Source organism: Salmo trutta, chromosome 14 (assembly GCF_901001165.1).
Source record: "Salmo trutta chromosome 14, fSalTru1.1, whole genome shotgun sequence".
NCBI lineage: Eukaryota > Metazoa > Chordata > Actinopteri > Salmoniformes > Salmonidae > Salmo > Salmo trutta.
The window spans coordinates 23464115-23484140 of NC_042970.1; the positions used below are offsets into that span (position 1 = coordinate 23464115).

General features: G+C 43.2%; 1 protein-coding gene and 1 long non-coding RNA gene across 2 annotated transcripts in view; both read left to right on the forward strand.

The window, feature by feature from the left end:
- Positions 1 to 20026, forward strand: part of suclg2 (succinate-CoA ligase GDP-forming subunit beta) — a 149993-nt gene that overhangs the window by 120354 nt on the left and 9613 nt on the right. The window lies entirely within an intron of this gene.
- Positions 1770 to 8737, forward strand: LOC115207652 (uncharacterized). The gene is made up of 2 exons (XR_003881034.1): positions 1770 to 3672; positions 8182 to 8737. It is a non-coding gene; the product is annotated as an uncharacterized LOC115207652 (long non-coding RNA).

Consider the following 20026-nt stretch of genomic DNA (forward strand, 5'->3'; position numbering starts at 1 on the left):
GGTGTTGAAGGCTGAGCTGTAGTCGATGAACAGCATTCTTACAAAGGTATTCGTCTTGTCCAGATGGGATAGGGCAGTGTGCAATGAGATCGCGATTGCGTCAGCCGTAGATCAGTTGGGGTGGTATTCAAATTGTAGTGGGTCTAGGGCAGTGGTCACCAAGGCATTCCTAGTAAAAAAAAAAAGGTTACCTTAATGCCTTGCGTTCCAATTTGTTTTATTTATTTCGTGCTGTTGGCTATAGGTGCACTTGATTCAGCAGCCCTAGCGCCGGGAAGTCAGTGTTTCCATTTGGAACTATTTCATGTGTCTGAAGGTAGAACTCCGCCTACCCGGCAAGCCCGGAGAGCAAATTAAGTGCACTTATAGGCCTACCAATGGCCAATCAGATAGCTCAGATCACTGTCTGCACAGTTTTTAGCACCATAGGCTGTAAAAAGAAGCCTCGAACACACAGCAAAGTTGATAATGTAAGATTTTATTTTTTATACCATGACTAAAGACTGAACGAGAACAGTAAAGAGCTGCTGTTTTTATGAGGAAGTTCATGTTTAAGTTGTTTAAAATGCGCATTCTCCCTATTTCCACTCACGCTACAACCAGCACTGCAGCTGCAATGAAAGAGTACAGCAAAGTGTTTCTTTAAGCTTGCGTTGTTATTATTAGCGGCTAGTCTTTTTTAATATCGAGGAATATTTCACGTTCTCTGGTCATAGGAGTAACACCATCAACTGGAGCATGAGGCAGAAATAATGCAGTGCGACTTAAGTTTCGCCATCAGCTGGAAGACTGTCCCCTTTTCTCAGCAGAGAGAGAGGAGGGACGGTGAGTCTCACCGCTGCTTCCTCCTTCCCCTCAGACTGACCATCAGATGCAAGCCATTAGTCCAGTAAAAAAAATAAGCAAATTATTATGCTCAGTCAGCTGTGCCTCACAAGTAACACAACAAATGATCTATTACCAGTGTGATCATATACCTAAAATGTTGAAATATAATTTCAAAATAGTCTGAAAAGAACAACATTGGCAGGGCAATTCAAGCATAGCCAACATGCAGTGACAATGTATTGGGCCTATAAGCCTACTGCACAAACATCATTGCTAGAGAACTGTATGGTTAATGTTGCATAGTGAGAGGGATGAGGCAAAGGGTATGGAAATTAAGTCTGGCTGCATAACCCATTTGGCAAACATACTGCAAATTGAAAAATAATGTGACTAAACTGAATCGAAATAAGAAACTATACTATAAAACAAAGATAAATGATATAACGAATGATAGTAAAAAGCTTTGGCGCACCTTAAATTACATTTTGGGCAAAAAGGCAAACTCAGCTCCATCATTCATTGAATCAGATGGCTCATTCGTCACAAAACCGACTGATATTGCCAACTACTTTAATGATTTTGTCATTGGCAAGATTAGCAAACTTAGCCATGACATGGAAGCAACAAATGCTGACCCTAAACATCCAAGTAAATCTCACCAAATTATGAAAGAAAAGCATTGTAAAAAAATATATATATATTGTCTATCAAAAATGACAAGCCACCTGGGTCTGACAACTTGGATGGAAAATTACAGAGGATAATAGTGGACGATATTGCCACTTCTATTTGCCATATCTTCAATCTAAGTCTACAAGAAAGTGTGTGCCCTCAGGCCTGGAGGGAAGAAGAAGTAATTCTGCTACCTAAGAATAGTAAAGCACCCTTTACTGGCTCAAATAGCTGACCAATCAGCCTGTTACCAACCTTTAGTAAACTTTTGGTGTTTGACCAGATACAATGCAACAGTAAACAAATTGACAACAGATTTTCAGCACTATTAACGCTAGAACTGCCATAGTCCAACAGTCACTGATGTTGGATTTTGTAAATACAAAAACCATCCCCCCCCCAAAAAAGCAATGTCCGGCTCCTTCCTTGACGTTTCCAAAATGTTTGTATTTTACACTGATAATTTGTCAGAATTTTTAAATCACAAACCGAAAAGTATTCAGAGCCTTTTTACCAGTTTTTCTCACACCTATTCCCAACTTAATCCACCATGTCAGTGTGCTGTAGGATGTTGGTACCCAGCCAGGCGCTAATGCATCTCTCTTTCCCCACTGAATGAATGACAAATGGATGAATTGGTGATAATTTTGCACCTTACTTCACAAATGAATTTAAATTAGGCCTAACTGAATGATAAGGGGGAGAGGTTGATTTCATTTAGAAAGACAACAGTGTAATGATGAGTTTGTTATGCCTATTTATCAGCAGCAAAAATAATGTGACGCGTGCCTTGGGGTTGATACCATTCTCTTTTACGTTTTATTTTGTAAAAAGAAGCTGTTATGGGACTGTTTTATTTACTATAACTCTATTACCGATCAAATTTATTGCGAGGGAAAGGAAAGCATGCTACGTGTTGCAGTCGGCCTTTAGAATAATACAAAACATATTCTTGACTCTATCCAGCGAAGAAAAGAATGCCAGCCCACTGAATGAATGATAAATGGATGGAATGGGCGATAATTGTGCAATTTCTTTAAAAAAATAAATAATAATTGTGCAAGTTACTTCATAATCAAATTTAAATTAGGCCTAACTGAATGATGAGGTTGATTTCATTTAGAACGACAATAATGTAATAATGATGTTTGTCTTATGCTTATTTATCAGCGTTAATGCTCATGTTAATAATTTGACTGCATATGCCTTGCAAGTTGAGAACATTCTCTTTTATGTTTTACTTTGTAAAAAGAAGCAGTAACAGGACTGTTTCATTTCCTGTAACTATTACTAATCTAATTTATTATAAGGGAAATTATGCAGTAGGCCTTTAGAATAATGCAAAATAGATCCTTGACTCTTTCGAAATTTATGAGCAGGAAACAAACGATGCCAGGCGGCCTGCACAGCCGGCCCATCCAAACTACACCTAAACTATACTGAAACTAATTTCACACATAATAAGACTTAGTCTATAGACAAGATTAAATTGACAATAATCTGAGTGACAATATATTAGGCCTATCAGTTGTCAAATTGTACATGAAGAGATGGGCACATCTTATTGACATATTCAGGAAAAGGAGCATTGCTTTATCAAATCTTCCTTCACATGTACATGAGACACATGTAGGGAAAACATTTAGATTTCTATATAGTATCTGATAGATCATATTCTGCAGTTTCTATGACAACTCATAATAACATGTAAATATGTTATTCTGTCATCAATGGATGAATGGGTGATAAAAACCAGATTGAAACTGGTAATGGTGCATGTGACTTCAGTTAAGTTTTGGTTAGCCGCCAAGTACTTGCTCAATGGCTTTCCATATCTGGGGAAAGACAAAACCAGGCCAGGGGGTGAGTGACTGTCTGAGACTGGGGTTTTGAGACTAGTGGGCATGGGCAAAGGCAGCCATGTGACCATAGACAATTTCTTCACATGAATTTCCCTGGCAGACAAGTTGATTGCAAAGTAGATTAGCCTGCTCGGAACAGGGAACAAACAAAGGCCGGAGCTGCCCCCCTCTGCACAAAACAACATACACACGGTGTACAGATGGAAAATAAATAAGTGTTTGCATCCTCAGCACCATGCATCAAACTGTTGCCATCGGCAGTGACCAGAAGAAGAAACCGGAGATGGTGACAGACTACAATTGCCCAAAGGTATAGATTTCTGCCATATACAGATAACCTTTCCATCTGCCAAACACCAAATACAGTGCATTCGGAAAGTATTCAGACCCCTTGACACAGACCTTATTCTAATATTGATTTAACATGTTTTTTTCCCTCATCAAGCTACGCACAATACCCAATAATGACAAAGCAAAAACAGTTTTTGGACATTTTTGCAAATGCATTAACATTTTTAAAAAGAAGCATCACATTTACATACAGTACCAGTCAAAGCTTGGACACCTACTCATTACAGGGTATTCCTTTACTTTTACTGTTTTCTACATTGTAGAATAATAGTGAAGACAAACTATGAAATAACACATGGAATCATGTAGTAACCAAAAAAGTGTTCAACAGATCAAAATATACTGCTCAAAAAAATAAAGGTAACACTAAAATAACACATCCTAGATCTGAATGAATGAAATAATCTTATTAAATACTTTTTTCTTTACATAGTTGAATGTACTGACAACAAAATCACACAAAAATAATCAATGGAAATCCAATTTATCAACCCATGGAGGTCTGGATTTGGAGTCACACTCAAAATTAAAGTGGAAAACAACACTACAGGCTGATCCAACTTTGATGTAATGTCCTTAAAACAAGTCAAAATGATGCTCAGTAGTGTGTGTGTGGCCTCCACGTGCCTGTATGACCTCCCTACAACGCCTGGGCATGCTCCTGATGAGGTGGCGGATGGTCTCCTGCGGGATCTCCTCCCAGACCTGGACTAAAGCATCCGCCAACTCCTGGACAGTCTGTGGCGCAACGTGGCGTTGGTGGATGGAGCGAGACATGATGTCCCAGATGTGCTCATTTGGATTCAGGTCTGGGGAACGGGCGGGCCAGTCCATAGCATCAATGCCTTCCTCTTGCAGGAACTGCTGACGCACTCCAGCCACATGAGGTCTAGCATTGTCTTGCATTAGGAGGAACCCAGGGCCAACCGCACCAGCATATGGTCTCACAAGGGGTCTGAGGATCTCATCTCGGTACCTAATGGCAGTCAGGCTACCTCTGGCGATCACATGGAGGGCTGTGCGGCCCCCCAAAGAAATGCCACCCCACACCATGACTGACCCACCGCCAAACCGGTCATGCTGGAGGATGTTGCAGGCAGCAGAACGTTCTCCACGGCGTCTCCAGGCTCTGTCACGTCTGTCACATGTGCTCAGTGTGAACCTGCTTCATCTGTGAAGAGCACAGGGCGCCAGTGGCGAATTTGCCAATCTTGGTGTTCTCTGGCAAATGCCAAACGTCCTGCACAGTGTTGGGCTGTAAGCACAACCCCCACCTGTGGACGTCGGGCCCTCATACCACCCTCATGGAGTCTGTTTCTGACCGTTTGAGCAGACACATGCACATTTGTGGCCTGCTGGAGGTCATTTTGCAGGGCTCTGGCAGTGCTCCTCCTGCTCCTCCTTGCACAAAGGTGGAGGTAGCGGTCCTGCTGCTGGGTTGTTGCCTTCCTACGGCCTTCTCCACGTCTCCTGATGTACTGGCCTGTCTCCTGGTAGCGCCTCCATGCTCTGGACACTACGCTGACAGACACAGCAAACCTTCTTGCCACAGCTCGCATTGATGTGCCATCCTGGATGAGCTGCACTACCTGAGCCACTTGTGTGGGTTGTAGACTCCGTCTCATGCTACCACTAGAGTGAAAGCACCGCCAGCATTCAAAAGTGACCAAAACATCAGCCAGGAAGCATAAAAACTGAGAAGTGGTCTGTGGTCACCACCTGCCGAACCACTCCTTTATTGGGGGTGTCTTGCTAATTGCCTATAATTTCCACCTGTTGTCTATTCCATTTGCACAACAGCATGTGAAATGTATTGTCAATCAGTGTTGCTTCCTAAGTGGACAGTTTGATTTCACAGAAGTGTGATTGACTTGGAGTTACATTGTGTTGTTTAAGTGTTCCCTTTATTTTTTTGAGCAGTGTATATTTGAGATTCTTCAAACTCTCAAACCCTTTGCCGTGTTGACAGCGTTGCACGCTCTTGGCATTCTCTCAACCAGCATCATGATGTAGTCACCAGGAATGCATTTCAATTTCTTTCCTTCTTAATGTGTTTGAGCCAATTAGTTGTGTTGTGACAAGGTAGGGGTGGTATACAGAAGATAGCCCTATTTGGTAAAATACCAAGTCTATATTATGGCAAGAACAGCTCAAATAAGCAAAGAGAAACGACAGTCCATCATTACTTTAAGACATGAAGGTCAGTCAAAACGGAACGTTTCTTCAAGTACAGTCGCAAAAACCAACAAGCGCTATGATGAAACTGGCTCTCATGAGGACCGCCACATAAAAGGAAGACCCAGAGTTACCTCTGCTGCAGAGGATAAGTTCATTAGACTTACCAGCTTCAGAAATTGCAGCCCAAATAAATGCTTCACAGAGTTCAAATAACAGACACATCTCAACATCAACTGTTCAGAAGACACTGTGTGAATCAGGCCTGCATGGTCGAATTGCTGTAAGGAAACCACTACTAAAGGACACCAATAAGAAGAGACTTGCTTGGGCCAAGAAACATGAGCAATGGACATTAGACCGGTGGAAATCTGTCCTTTGGTCTGATGAGTCCAAATTGGAGATTTTTTATTCTAACTGCTGTGTCTTTGTGAGGCGCAGAGTAGGTGAACGGAGTATCTCTGCATGTGTAGTTCCCACCGTGAAGCATGGAGGAGGAGGTGTGCTGATGTGGGGGTGCTTTGCTGGTGACACTGTCTGTAATTTAGTTCAAATTCAAAGCACAGTTGACCAGTGTGGCTATCACAGCATTCTGCAGCGTTACGCCATCCCATCTGGTTTGTGCTTAGAGGGTCTATAATTTTTTTTTCAACAGGACAATGACCTAACACACCTCCATGCTGTGTAAGGGCTATTTGACCAAGAATGCGAGTGATGGAGTGCTGCATCAGATGACCTGGCCTCCACAATGACCCGACCTCAACCCAATTGAGATGATTTGGGATGAGTTGGACCGCAGAGTGATGGAAAAGCAGCCAACAAGTTCTCAGCATATGTGAGAACTCCTTCAAGACTGTTGGGAAAGTATTCCAGGTGAAGCTGGAAGCTTGTCTTCCTGGGTATGATGCTACAAGCTTGGCACACCTGTATTTGGGGAGTTTCTCCAATTCTTCTCTGCAGATCCTCTCAAGCTCTGTCAGGTTGGATGGGGAGCATTGCTGCACAGCTATTTGCAGCGCTCTCCAGAGATGTTCAAGTCTGTGCTCTGGCTGGGACATTCAGGGAGATTCAGAGACTTGCCCCGAAGCCACTCCTGCATTGTATTTGCTGTGTGCTTCGGGTCGTTGTCCTGTTGGAAGGTGAACCTTCACCCCAGTTTGAGGTCCTGGGTGCTCTGGAACAGGTTTTCATCAAGCATCTCTCAGTGCTTTGCTCCGTTCATCTTTCCCTCGATCCTGACTAGTCTCCCAGTAACTGTAGCTGAAAAACATCCACACAGCATTATGTTGCCACCACCATGCTTCACCATAGGGATGGTGCCAGGTTTCCTCCAGACGTGACACTTGGCATTCAGGCCGAAGAGTTGAATCTTTGTTTCATCAGACAATAGAATCTTGTTTTTCATTGGTCTGAATCCTTTAGGTGCCTTTTGGGAAACTCCAAGCGGGCTGTCGTGCCTTACTGAGGGAGTGGCTTCCGTCTGGCCACTCTACCATAAAGGCCTGATTTGTGCAGTGCTGCAGAGATGGTCCTTCTGGAGGGTTATCACATCCCCACAGAGGAGCTCTGTCAGAGTGACCATTGGGTTCTTGGTCATCTCCCTGACCAAGGCCCTTCTCCCCCGATTGCTCAGTTTGGCCGGGTGGTCAGCTCTAGGAAGAATCTTGGTGGTTCCAAACTTCTTCCATTTAAGAATGATGGAGGCCACTGTGTTCTTGGACCTTCAATGCTGCAGACATTTTTTGGTACCCTTTCCCAAATCTGTGCTTCGACATAATCCTGTCTCGGACCTCTACGGACAATTCCTTTCTACCTCATGGCTTTGGTTTTTGCTCTGACATGCACTGTCAACTGTGGGACCTTATATAGACAGGTGTGTGCCTTTCCAAATCATGTCCAATCAATTGAATTTACCACAGGTGGACTCCAAGTTGTAGAAACATCTCAAGGATGATCAATGGGAACAGGATGCACCTGAGCTCAATTTCAAGTCTCATAGCAAAGGGCCTGGATACTTATTTACATAAGGTATTTCTGTTTTTCATATTTAATACGTTTGCAAAATAAAAAATAAAAACTTGCTTTGTCTTTATGGGGTATTGTGTGTAGATTGAGGACATGTTTTAATTTAATCAATTTTAGAATAAGGCTGTAACGTAACAAGATGTGGAAAAAGTCGAGGGGTCCCAATACTTTAAGAATGCAGTGTATTATCCCTTTTATTATATAACATTTACAGTATTATTCTTATTCTATATAATTCTAACCTTTTCTATTCTATTTTATGCAATAGGTTGGTGTGGATGCACTTGACCAGATGGCTGGACTGTACTCTGTAAAATGAGGTACTCGCCGCTGGCCTTATTGCGGTATTCTACAACGTGCTCGACATGGCTGCTATCAACACACACATGTTGTACAAGAAATACCTTGACAACACAATCAGCAGGAGAGATTTCATCATGGATCCGGCATGTGAGCTTCAAGGCCCATGAAACTGTGTGCTGTCTGGACCCGAAGCATAAAGAGAAGACGTGATTGATTCATGTGTAAATGCACGGGTATAGGGTTACAATACAGCATCCGATAGAATCAACTAATGACTTTTTATATCTTGTCATGAATATATTTCCACAAGTGTTTCTTTATGCAATAAGCCTTTACTATTGTTCATGCACTGGTGCTTGTCTTTAGGAACACAGCAAATGATTTCACCTGCACACCTGGCTGGTTATATTATTATCCTCTTTTTAGTTTCTACTTTGTCAAAAGAAGCTTTAACAGGACTTTATTAATTACTATAACTCTATTACTAATCTAATCTACAAATACAGTTGTTCTAATGGAAACACGGTCATGTTTTTTTTATTATAAGGGAAACACATTTTTCTTGGACTTTGTAGAATTATACAAATCATATCCTTGACTCTATCTAAACAAATAACTATAGTTTTTTAGATGCCTTGGCAGCAGCTAATGGGCATCCTTAAAACCTGTTGGGGATCTTATCCCGGTATTGGGATTCATTGTCATGTGACCATGGTGGGGAATTCAAAACTGCAAGAGTCTAATCATTTCAAATACCTAAATAATCAACTATTTTCCTCCATTTGAAAGATACACATCTCCTAAATCTAACCACGTTGTCCGATTTTCAAAGAGGCTTTACGGAGAATGCATAAAGTTAGGTTATGTTAGGAGAGTACATTGACAATAGCTGTGTGTAATGTTTAGCCAATTCAAAGAAGGGCATCAACAGAGACAGAAAACCAGCTAGAATTATGCACTTACCTTTGACAATCTGCATCAGATGACACTCATAGGACATTATGTTATACAATACATGCATTTTTAGTTCCATCAAGTTCATATTTATATCCAAAAACAGCATTTACAGTCGCGGTGAAATTCAGATTTTTTTTCGGCTCGAATGCTCCCAGTGAATCCAGCGTTACAAATCACGGAATTACTATTCGAAAACATTGGTAAATTATAATATTGTCATTCAAAGAATAATATATTATCATCTCGTAATTGCTACCGAATGGCCAGATCTCAAAATAACTTTACTGGGAAATCACATTTTGCAATAAACGGGGTACTATGCTAAGAACAATAGGCTAGGCTATACAGGTTAGCAGCATCTAATATCATAATAACATTGTAAATATCCCCTTACCTTTGATTATCTCCATCAGAAGGCACTGCCAGGATTCCCAGGTCCAGAACAAATGTGGTTTCTTTTGACAAAGTTCATAATTTATGTCCAAATAACACCAAGTAGTTAGCGTTCAGTAGGCTCCCACAAAACGTGGTGGGGGGGGGGTGTAAAATCACGCCGAAAAGCTAAAAAAAACGAGTAAATAATCTATTTACGTTCGTTCAAACATGTCAAACGTTGTTTAGCATCAATCTTTTGGTCCATTTTTAACGTGAAACATCAGTAATATTTTCACACAACCTATCCTGTGTCTAGAAAAACGATTATGACAAATTCACTCTTCTCAGATTTATGCGCAGGCGCGAAAAAATGAAGTGACGACATGTCAACTTCCCTGCATTCTAATTTGCTCTCTGTTAATCATAGACGCTTCAAACAACTTTATAAAGATCGTTGACATCTAGTGGAAGCCGTAGGAGTTGCGAAATGAATCCTTTCTCACTGTGGTATCTATAAAACAATGACACTAAATAGTACAGTCACAAAATTCACATTTTTTTAAATCTATTTTTCACAGGTTTTTGCCTGCAATATGAGTTTTGTTATACTTACAGACACCATTCAAACTGTTTTAGAAAATTCAGAGTGTTTTCTATCCGAATGTGTTAATAATATGCATATCCTAGCTTCTGAGTTGGTGTAGGAGGCAGTTAAAATGGGCACATATTTTTTCCAAAATTTCTCAATACTGCCCCCTAGCCCCAACAGGTTTTAATAAATACACATAGGCTGAGTGGTAGATCTCGGCTTGCATTTTGAATCAGAAAGTGGTCTTGACTCAGAAAATGTGGATGTTGGTTAAGGTGGATGACAGAAGTGAGTTCAATGGGGCGATAGTCATTTTATTAAGTTACCTTCGCTTTCTTGGGTACAGGAACAATGGTGGACATCTTGAAGCATCGTTAACGAGTGTGTGTTCTTAATTGGTGGTTGCATTCTTTCACAGCTACGATGAGCCTGTGGCTATGTTTGCGCATATCAGTTGTTAGCTCCTGAAGTTAATGTTACTGTGAGGTGTAAATTATATGATTTCATTTGTGTGGGTGCATGCCTGAACAGTCTGTAGGTTAGGTTGCTAATATATCCAGACCTGTTGTTTGTCCACCCACTGATTTGACTGTCTTTGGCTGAGACATGCATGCCTGTCTGTCTGCCTGGCTGCTTCAGTGCTGTGGGTTAATACGCCAAGTTGTTTACCCATTAGCAAATGCACTTCACTAAAGAAAAGTGGTGTGTCTATGCAAGCAGAGTGATAAAAAGAAGTTGGAGATGATTTGCCTTGCAAAACAACCCAGCTGCCATTTATATGGCTCATTGTCTCCCAAGATCAGGTGCAATCTGAACTGGAATCATTTGGATAATTGACCTTCTGTGTGAATACATTAGAATAAATTAAAATTTGATTGGCCATGTAGCATTATGAACAAAGTAGGAATGTTGGTCTGTTATATTCAGCGCTGGTTTGTTGTGCTAGGTCTCAGAGGTGATTATGTATGCCATTCCCTGCTATTATGCATTCCTTCATTTTAATAAAGTAATTCTCGCTCGGAGCTGAGTTGAGCAGAGCACCACTTTGCTGGCTGAGCTCTGCAATGATTGAAAGGAGAAATATCTGAGGATTGTGTATAGTAATCACTGTTCACATTTAACAATGTCTGTGCGTGTACTATGTGTATGTGTCTGATAGTTTGAGGGGTTTGTGTGTGTGTGTGGCTGTCTGTGTGTGTGTGTCTTTCCAGTCTAATCTTAACAGCGCTCACACTCTACCCTCAAACAGTAGTGCTTTGAATGGAGCGATACTGTGTGTCTGTATGAACACGTGGCCTTGCATATCTCTGTTGGCCCCTTCCCATCCCTTACTGATCGACAGCCATTAACCCTTGCTGAAAGGGTTAAGGAATATTTATGTCTGCCTGTCAGCAGTGACATGCGGCCCTCGGGATGAATAATATGCCTGCTGTACAGTCTCTGCCTTTATCACAGCACCATGGCAGTTACATCGTGTGTGTGTGTGTGTGAACATGCACAAGATTCTGAGGTGAGCAGCAGGAAATGAGTTCTACATCCCTGACTGACATCTGACAATGTCCCCTGCCAGTACTGGTCTCTGTGCTCCGTTCTCTCTCCTGTACAGTCTGCCTGCTGCCGGTCTCCATCTTTCATTGCCTTGTCTTTCTGTCATCTCATCCCCCTGTTGCTCACTCTTGTCCTCTTACTTGACCTTTTTTCGGTCAAGATTTGACCTCAGATGTGTTTTCCACCTATTCTCTGTCTCACTACTCTTCTCATACTTGGCAAACTTGAGCCCTTTTTTCACTTTCACTCTAGATTGCTTGCATTCTCCTTCTTTAGGACCACGTATTGACAGTAGATAGATTTCCCATGAAACCATTCTAGTGTCAAATTACTAAATCTCCAGACTGGATTACTGATGGTAAATTGGACTTTTGCTTTAGAGCCCATTTTGTTGTGGACTTTTTTTTCTGCCCTCCCATCTGATTAAAAAACTATCGGTGGCAAACGCTGAGGGACATGACCAAGTGCAGGGTCGTTCGACAGACAGACGGCTCCATCAGATATGCCTCTGTGTTTTAATAGTCACTTCAAACTCAACAACAAAGACATGATCCAACACAGTGCACGCCGCCATCTCCATAAAAAAGGGATAGGTGAAGTGCACTACAAAGTGCAATTCAGTCTTTTCCAAAGTCGGGTTCCAAACTCGATGAGGCCCCCAGGGCTCCTTGTGAGCACTCGGTGCCTTTTAGCATAGAGAGAATATGAATGATGTGACCTGGGGAACAGCAATGGGATGGGAGAAAGCTCTGATTAGAGGCTGGGGTTGTTGGTTCAGTCAGGGTAGGATGGATGGGGTGCAGAAGCTCTGATCAGAGGCTGGGGTTGTTGGTTCAGTCAGGGTAGGATGGAGGGGTGCAGAAGCTCTGATCAGAGGCTGGGGTTGTTGGTTCAGTAAGGGTAGGATGGATGGGGTGCAGAAGCTCTGATCAGAGGCTGGGGTTGTTAGTTCAGTCAGGGTAGGATGGATGGGGTGCAGAAGCTCTGATCAGAGGCTGGGGTTGTTGGTTCAGTCAGGGTAGGATGGATGGGGTGCAGAAGCTCTGATCAGAGGCTGGGGTTGTTGGTTCAGTCAGGGTAGGATGGATGGGGTGCAGAAGCTCTGATCAGAGGCTGGGGTTGTTGGTTCTGTCAGGGTAGAATGGATGGGGTGCAGAAGCTCTGATCAGAGGCTGGGGTTGTTGGTTCAGTCAGGGTAGGATGGATGGGGTGCAGAAGCTCTGATCAGAGGCTGGGGTTGTTGGTTCAGTCAGGGTAGGATGGATGGGGTGCAGAAGCTCTGATCAGAGGCTGGGGTTGTTGGTTCAGTCAGGGTAGGATGGATGGGGTGCAGAAGCTCTGATCAGAGGCTGGGGTTGTTGGTTCAGTCAGGGTAGGATGGATGGGGTGCAGAAGTACGTGTGTGAGCATGGAGGCCAGCAGCTTGCAGACATGAGCACAAATTGGAATTGGTTTATTTGGTTTTTCTAACACTGACTTAACGAGAAACTTAATGAGACAATCCAATGCCATCAGGAGTTTTTATTCCACTTCTGTAGATCAGGCTGTCTACATTAAACAGCCCCTATTGTGTCAATAGATGAAATGCCATTGTTAATGCCATGCTTTACATTTAACTTCGCCTTGATGTCTGTCCCCTACCACAACCTTCAGAAAACTGTCTCTTGTCTGTACGCTGTAAACTGATAGAGCACTTGGTAGTTTAGTGCCATGTACTTTACTCATTGACTGAAGGATTCAACAAGTGAAATAAAAATATGAATGCATTAGGTTTTATAACATTATACAACTAGTTTGAGTGTGTGTGGGTCTGTGTGTATGAGTGGTTTGGTGTCTTTTAAACTTGTGGTTAGTCTCTTGGTAGTTGCTTTGTCTCGGCCATATTGGCGAGTGTGTTGAAAAGTGTCTGAGTGATAGGACGACTTGGGAGATGGGTTCACTGAGAGCCAGCTGTCACAGTTTTCAACACCCCCGCTCTCTCACGAGAGATGGACCTTGAGGCGGAAATGACTGGCTCCAGTATCAATTCACAGGGACACTGTTGTCCCCCCCGTCCCCCGCATCTCCACCTTCGCCTGTGCCTCCCCTGGCTTGCTGCAAACCCATTTCTACCTTGATTGGTTTCTTTTCTTCAGCGTAGAGGGGAGAGGGCTGGCCAGTCACGTGGCAACAGGGCCTGAGGAACAGAAGGACATGGCCATCTTCAGATCTCACAGCATAGACAGCTTTTCAGGACAGCTGGATGTGTCAGGAGATGGAGAGAGAGAAGGACGTATAGGATAGGACATTGTGTTTCAGAGTGGGTTGGTTTGTGCTATGTCACTGCTAGGTCATGTCAGGGCTCAACAAAGTGTTGACATTCATGTTTCTTAATACCTAGTGAAGACCAATGCAATGAATGGTTTCTGGATTTGTCATGACATATGGACAGTCACCTACCTGGTGCTTGGGTGTTCCAGGAAAATAACTTGGGTGTTCCAGGAAAATAACTTGGGTATTCCAGGAAAATAACTTGGGTGTTCCAGGAAAATAACTTGGGTGTTCCAGGAAAATAACTTGGGTATTCCAGGAAAATAACTTGGGTATTCCAGGAAAATAACTTGGGTGTTCCAGGAAAATAACTTGGGTGTTCCAGGAAAATAACTTGGGTGTTCCAGGAAAATAACTTGGGTATTCCAGGAAAATAACTTGGGTGTTCCAGGAAAATAACTTGGGTATTCCAGGAAAATAACTTGGGTGTTCCAGGAAAATAACTTGGGTGTTCCAGGAAAATAACTTGGGTATTCCAGGAAAATAACTTGGGTGTTCCAGAAAAATAACTTGGGTATTCCAGGAAAATAACTTGGGTATTCCAGGAAAAGGACATGGATTTGGAAGAAACGAGATAATGCTCTTTGATACAGAATCATACTACTTCTACAGCTATTTTTATAGCTACATTTTCTATACTTTCACATACAAATATCTTCCAAATGACATTTGCACACACATTTGTTTATCTAAAGCTTTACTAAGAGGGACAATGTTTGCAGTAAAGACGCAGCAAAGCCTGTGTAAAGACTCAGTAAAGCCATCTTTCTCTGTGTGTCGGTAGAGAAGCGTCTCCCGTCCATTGATCACGAAGGTAGCCGTCAGTCACTGAGGGTTTCTTAAAATGAAGTGAAACTTTAGATGGCGGTGTCAAGATGTGTTTGTGAGCAGGCTTTCTTGACATAATGCTTCATCTCTTTCACTTTGGGCGAGGAGGAGCTGTCATGCTTCAACAGCCTGGATAATTATTTCCCTCTTATCCCCCTCGCCAGGCCCAATCCCAGCCTTCAATAGGATCCAGGGCCTGCACTGCACCACGACATGTATACCCCCGCATCTCTATCTCTCTCTATCTCTGTCTGTCTCTCGCTCTCTCTCGCTCTCTGTAGAGTAGCACACCAGAGGGAATGGATTTGCAGAGAGGAAAATAGCCCTTAGATTTAATAAGATGGTGCCAAAAGAGAAAGCCAGGAGGAGGATACAAAGAACTACAATCAAATGGACTGTCTTATTGTCCAGGCCAAGTGTTCTGTTTGTTACACTATACACAAACGTACATATGCTATTTAATATCCATGCTGTGCATGTGTGTTGTATGACTGACCACGTTTGTGTTTTTTGTCCTCAGAAGTGACAAGTCATTTTGAGGTGGGTGCAATCGGTTATTTGTTTTCGGGATAAACTGGGAGCTCCATTGATGTAGTGAGGAGGAGTTCTGCTTTATATGGTGATTGCTTCACCTGGTCCTCCAATAGGCTAAGTGGAGCTTTCAAACTATTGCTCTCACCTACCTGTGGGAAGGTGGTGGGGACCTAAATAGAACTGGGCCCAATACCACAGCTGAACTGCTGATTCATGGTAGATCATTAGTGCCTGTAGGCCCTGTCTTCATTTGGAAAGGCTGCATGTTAACCTTTGGCCCCTGTTTTGGGTGGTGCAGCCCGGTGGAGGAGCAGGAATAAACAGGCCAGGACCAGCAGGCCTGTCAGAGGAGGCTGCTGCCACCAGATAAAGCAGAACAATGCCCTTAATAGGCCACAGAGAGACCAAGGATTTCCAGATGTTTCTGGACTATTTGCTAGGCTACAACAAAAGAGATGTGTTTCCTGTGACAGATTAGCAGTGGTCAGCAGGGGTACACTGCTGTTAGTGTGAAGCACAGTGCTAAATGTGTGTGGGAGTGATAATTCAGCAGTACACACTTACCACAGGGATGCTGGCAGCAGACAGAGGAAATGCAATGCTGGATGGCTGGTTAGTTAAAATGAGTGGAATAAAATCACTTTTTAGGTGTTGACAGGTCTATAGGGGAGAAATATTATGGTTTCTCCTCATGTCCATTTTGTAGGTATCATGGGTTGATTTGGGGCTGGACAAATTGACTTGTGGGGTTATAATGTTGTGTATATACCAGTCAGTGATATGACATTCATCCTCATATTGTGTTGAACATGAGGCATAGGCATAAAATATGAATGTGTTTTATAAAATGCATTGACACTCTGGGGATTTGCAGTTCCTCTGTCAGCGTAGAGTCTACAAGGCTACATTTCATCCTGTCTTAAATGCAGTTAGCCGGCTGGATAATGGAGGCTGAAAAGCCTGTTTCTACTGTGAAGCTCTTTCGCAGTTTGATGTGAAAGAGACTTGATGGTATTGGAGCGGAGGCTGCTATGATCCTATTATGTGAAGTTTGAATCATTCACTGGGCCAGGTAGAACTCCTCATACGTTAAAGGCACAAAGGTTCTCAAAGGATCCTGGTACAATATACTTTATTCCTTTATGCTCTGCTGCAAATAAATAAATAGCCTATAGCCTATATTTATCCTAGCTCAAATGATGAGGCTACTGTATCACGGGACAATTGGAGAATAGTTTAATGTATGGTATTGAATTGCATCAGAGTGGATTTGAATTGATCTTAGTGTGATTTTGGGTTGGTCAGAGTTTGAGTCCGAGCTCGAATCGACTGGATCACATGTAAGATTGACTTTTGAATGGAGAAGGAATTGAAGCAAAGGGATTGACCCTAACATTCCTTTCTGCTATGAATCAGTGTGACATTTAAAGAGCCAGATCTACAGTGGAGAGGCTCTGTGGTTCTGCTGCAGCTCAACGTCTCTAAAGACAGTACAGTATGTAGCCAATATGTCGTCAACCTGCAGAATGGCTGCCGTGCGTCATCCAGGTGCAACACATTGGTGACGGAGGTGACACGTTACCCCCTCACAGTATAAAGGTCATTGAAGCTTGATGTGAATAACATATTTACAAAGAGCTTTCTGAATGTGGTGTCTTCATCCATTTCCTGAACACTGAGCATACAAGGAACTTAGAGTGTGTGTTTTAGACCTCTGCTCATGGTGGTGCTGTGTGACAGCAGGTGGCTGATCATGTGTGCCTAGTCTTAACTCTGGAACGATACATTTTGGGTTTGAAATCTCTACATTGGAATCATGGCTAGTGATCACACTTAACCAAACATGTCTCAAATATTGTGTTGCAACCGTTAAAAGCCTGTTTGGTGAAAGGTGATGTTTTGTACATGGGCTAGGGGGCTGCTCTGTTTAACATGTTTTTGAATGACAAAACTCCACTGAAGTGAAGCCAACTATTTTTCATCCATAGTTCTATAAACTGCTTTTACTTGCATGCGGGCATACATAAATCATGTCTCATGTATCATTTATATACATAATGTTAATAGGACACTCATGAATGGAAGAAATATGGTGCTACTGAATAGAGCTGGGATTGAAACATGTGCTGCTGGTGGCAACAGAATAGGGCTTGTACTGAGCTTCAGAACCAGCATCTTAATATTTATTGCCCCCCAGTGGTGAGGAGACAGAATAGCAGGACATTCACCAGTGTTACACCGCGCATCCCTGTGTTGTGTTCTGTAAATCAGCCTCCAGCGCTGATGGGAAACTTCAATCACTCTGTGTGTCGCCAGAAACCGGCAGAACCACACAGTGAAGGAAAGATTAATTGTGAGATGTGCTTGTCTTACTGAACATGATTTTTATTGAGTTTGATGATCCACAACAGTGCTGTTACAGTATGTACAGTAAATCACACCTGGGAGCCACGACGGTGGTCCACCAATCAGATCATGGGCATTGATTGGGCTTCCTTGAGTGACATTGTATGAAGTTTTACACGAGTGTAATATGTATGTTGATGTGTAGATATACCTTTCCTAGTGTGGTGTCCTTGGAGTATAGATAGTCTAATGATCTACAGGGAGAAATCAATGGCAGGGCTAAGGTTCAACAGAGCTTGGAGTATTGACAGATCTCACCACCAGAAGACACAGCGACCTCTGCCTGTCTCTCTTTCTGTCTTTCTCCATCTATTACTCTCGCTCTTTTTCTAGCTTGCTATAACTCTCCCTTTCTTGTGCTCTCACTTCTCACTCTCCTCTCACTCTCTCCTCTCGCTTTCCTCTCGCTCTCCTCTCACTCTCTCTCCTCTCACTCTCCTCTCGCTCTCCTCTCGCTCTCTCTCCTCTTGCTATCTCGCTCTCTCTCCTCTTGCTATCTCGCTCTCTCTCCTCTTGCTATCTCGCTCTCTCTCCTCTTGCTATCTCGCGCTCTCTCCTCTCGCTCTCTCTCCTCTTGCTATCTCGCTCTCTCTCCTCTTGCTATCTTGCTCTTGTTCTCTCTCCTCTTGCTATCTCTCTCTCGTTCTCTGCTCTTGCTTGCTCTCTCTCCTCTTGCTATCTTGCTCTTGTTCTCTCTCCTCTTGCTATCTCGCTCTCTCTCCTCTTGCTATCTCGCTCCATCTCCTCTTGCTATCTTGCTCTTGTTCTCTCTCCTCTTGCTATCTCTCTCTCGTTCTCTGCTCTTGCTTGCTCTCTCTCCTCTTGCTATCTTGCTCTTGTTCTCTCTCCTCTTGCTATCTCGCTCTCTCTCCTCTTGCTATCTCGCTCTCTCTCCTCTTGCTATCTCGCTCCATCTCCTCTTGCTGTCTCTCTCTCGTTCTCTCTCTCCTCTTGCTATCTCGCTCTCATTCTCTCTCCTCTTGCTATCTCGCTCTCGCTCTCTCTCCTTGTGCTATCTCGCTCGCGCTCGCTCTCCTCTTGCTATCGCGCTCTCTCTCCTCTTGCTATCGCGCTCCCTTCTTGCTATCGCACGGTCTCTCTCCTCATGCTATCACGCTCTCCTCTCGCGCTCTCTCCTCTTGCTATCGCGCTCTCTCTCTTGCTATCGCGCACTTTCTCTTGCTATCGCATGGTCTCTCCTCATGCTATCATGCTCTCCTCTTGCTATCGTGCTCTCTCTCCTCTCGCTCTCTCCTCTCGCTATCTCGCTCTCTCCTCTCGCGTACTCTTCTCACTCTCCTCTCGTGCTCTTTCTCCTCTCGCTCTCTTTACCTCTGTGATTTTGTCTGATTGTAATGCTGTAACTGGGCAGAGGCAGTGTCAGGATTAGACCAATCTGCTGTTTGTGCCTGGGGCGAGAGCTACCCAGGGCCAAGGGGAACACACACTCAAACCTCCAGGCTGTGGAGATAACATCTACCTTTAGAAAGGAACACTCAGGCCCTGCTTCAGATCTCACCTACAGTAGCAGGATGTAAGGCAGACAGTGAAATGGTTTTATGCAAGTCTGGACCAATGAGACTCTCTCTCACACCACCTCTCACTCACTATAGACGGAATGTTCTGTGGAGAAGCAATGTTGTCTGTGCGTGTGTAATGCATGTGTGTGTGTCTTTGGCATGGCTGTCCCTGTGTTATTGGTTATGGTACTGTCTCTAATAGTGTGGTATCAGTCACAGATGACAGTGATAAACAACACCTGCACCTGAGGACTGCTTCTCCTTGGAGACAGACAGCTGCTCCACATGAATATGGCTGTCTGACGAACACACACTAACACACACCGTGTAGTGAATATGAATATGGCTGTCTGACGAACACACACTAACACACACCGTGTAGTGAATATGAATATGGCTGTCTGACGAACACACACTAACACACACCGTGTAGTGTGTCCTCAAAGAGGACATATACAATGTCTGCCTTGAATCCAGGAAAAGCACACTCATCAAACTGCAATACAATTCTTGAACCAATATGTTGTATTCCAATGTTCAGTCTATACACTGGCTTTTTTTTTTAGTTACAAAACACAACAGTAATTACTCAGGGCAGATGGTGTGATGTCTGGCCAGGTAGGGTAATTACACTATCTGCCCTGAGTAATTACTGTTGTGTTTTGTTAGTGTAATTACCCTGCCTGGCCAGACATCACACCGTCTGCCCTGAGTAATTACTGTTGTGTTTTGTTAGTGTAATT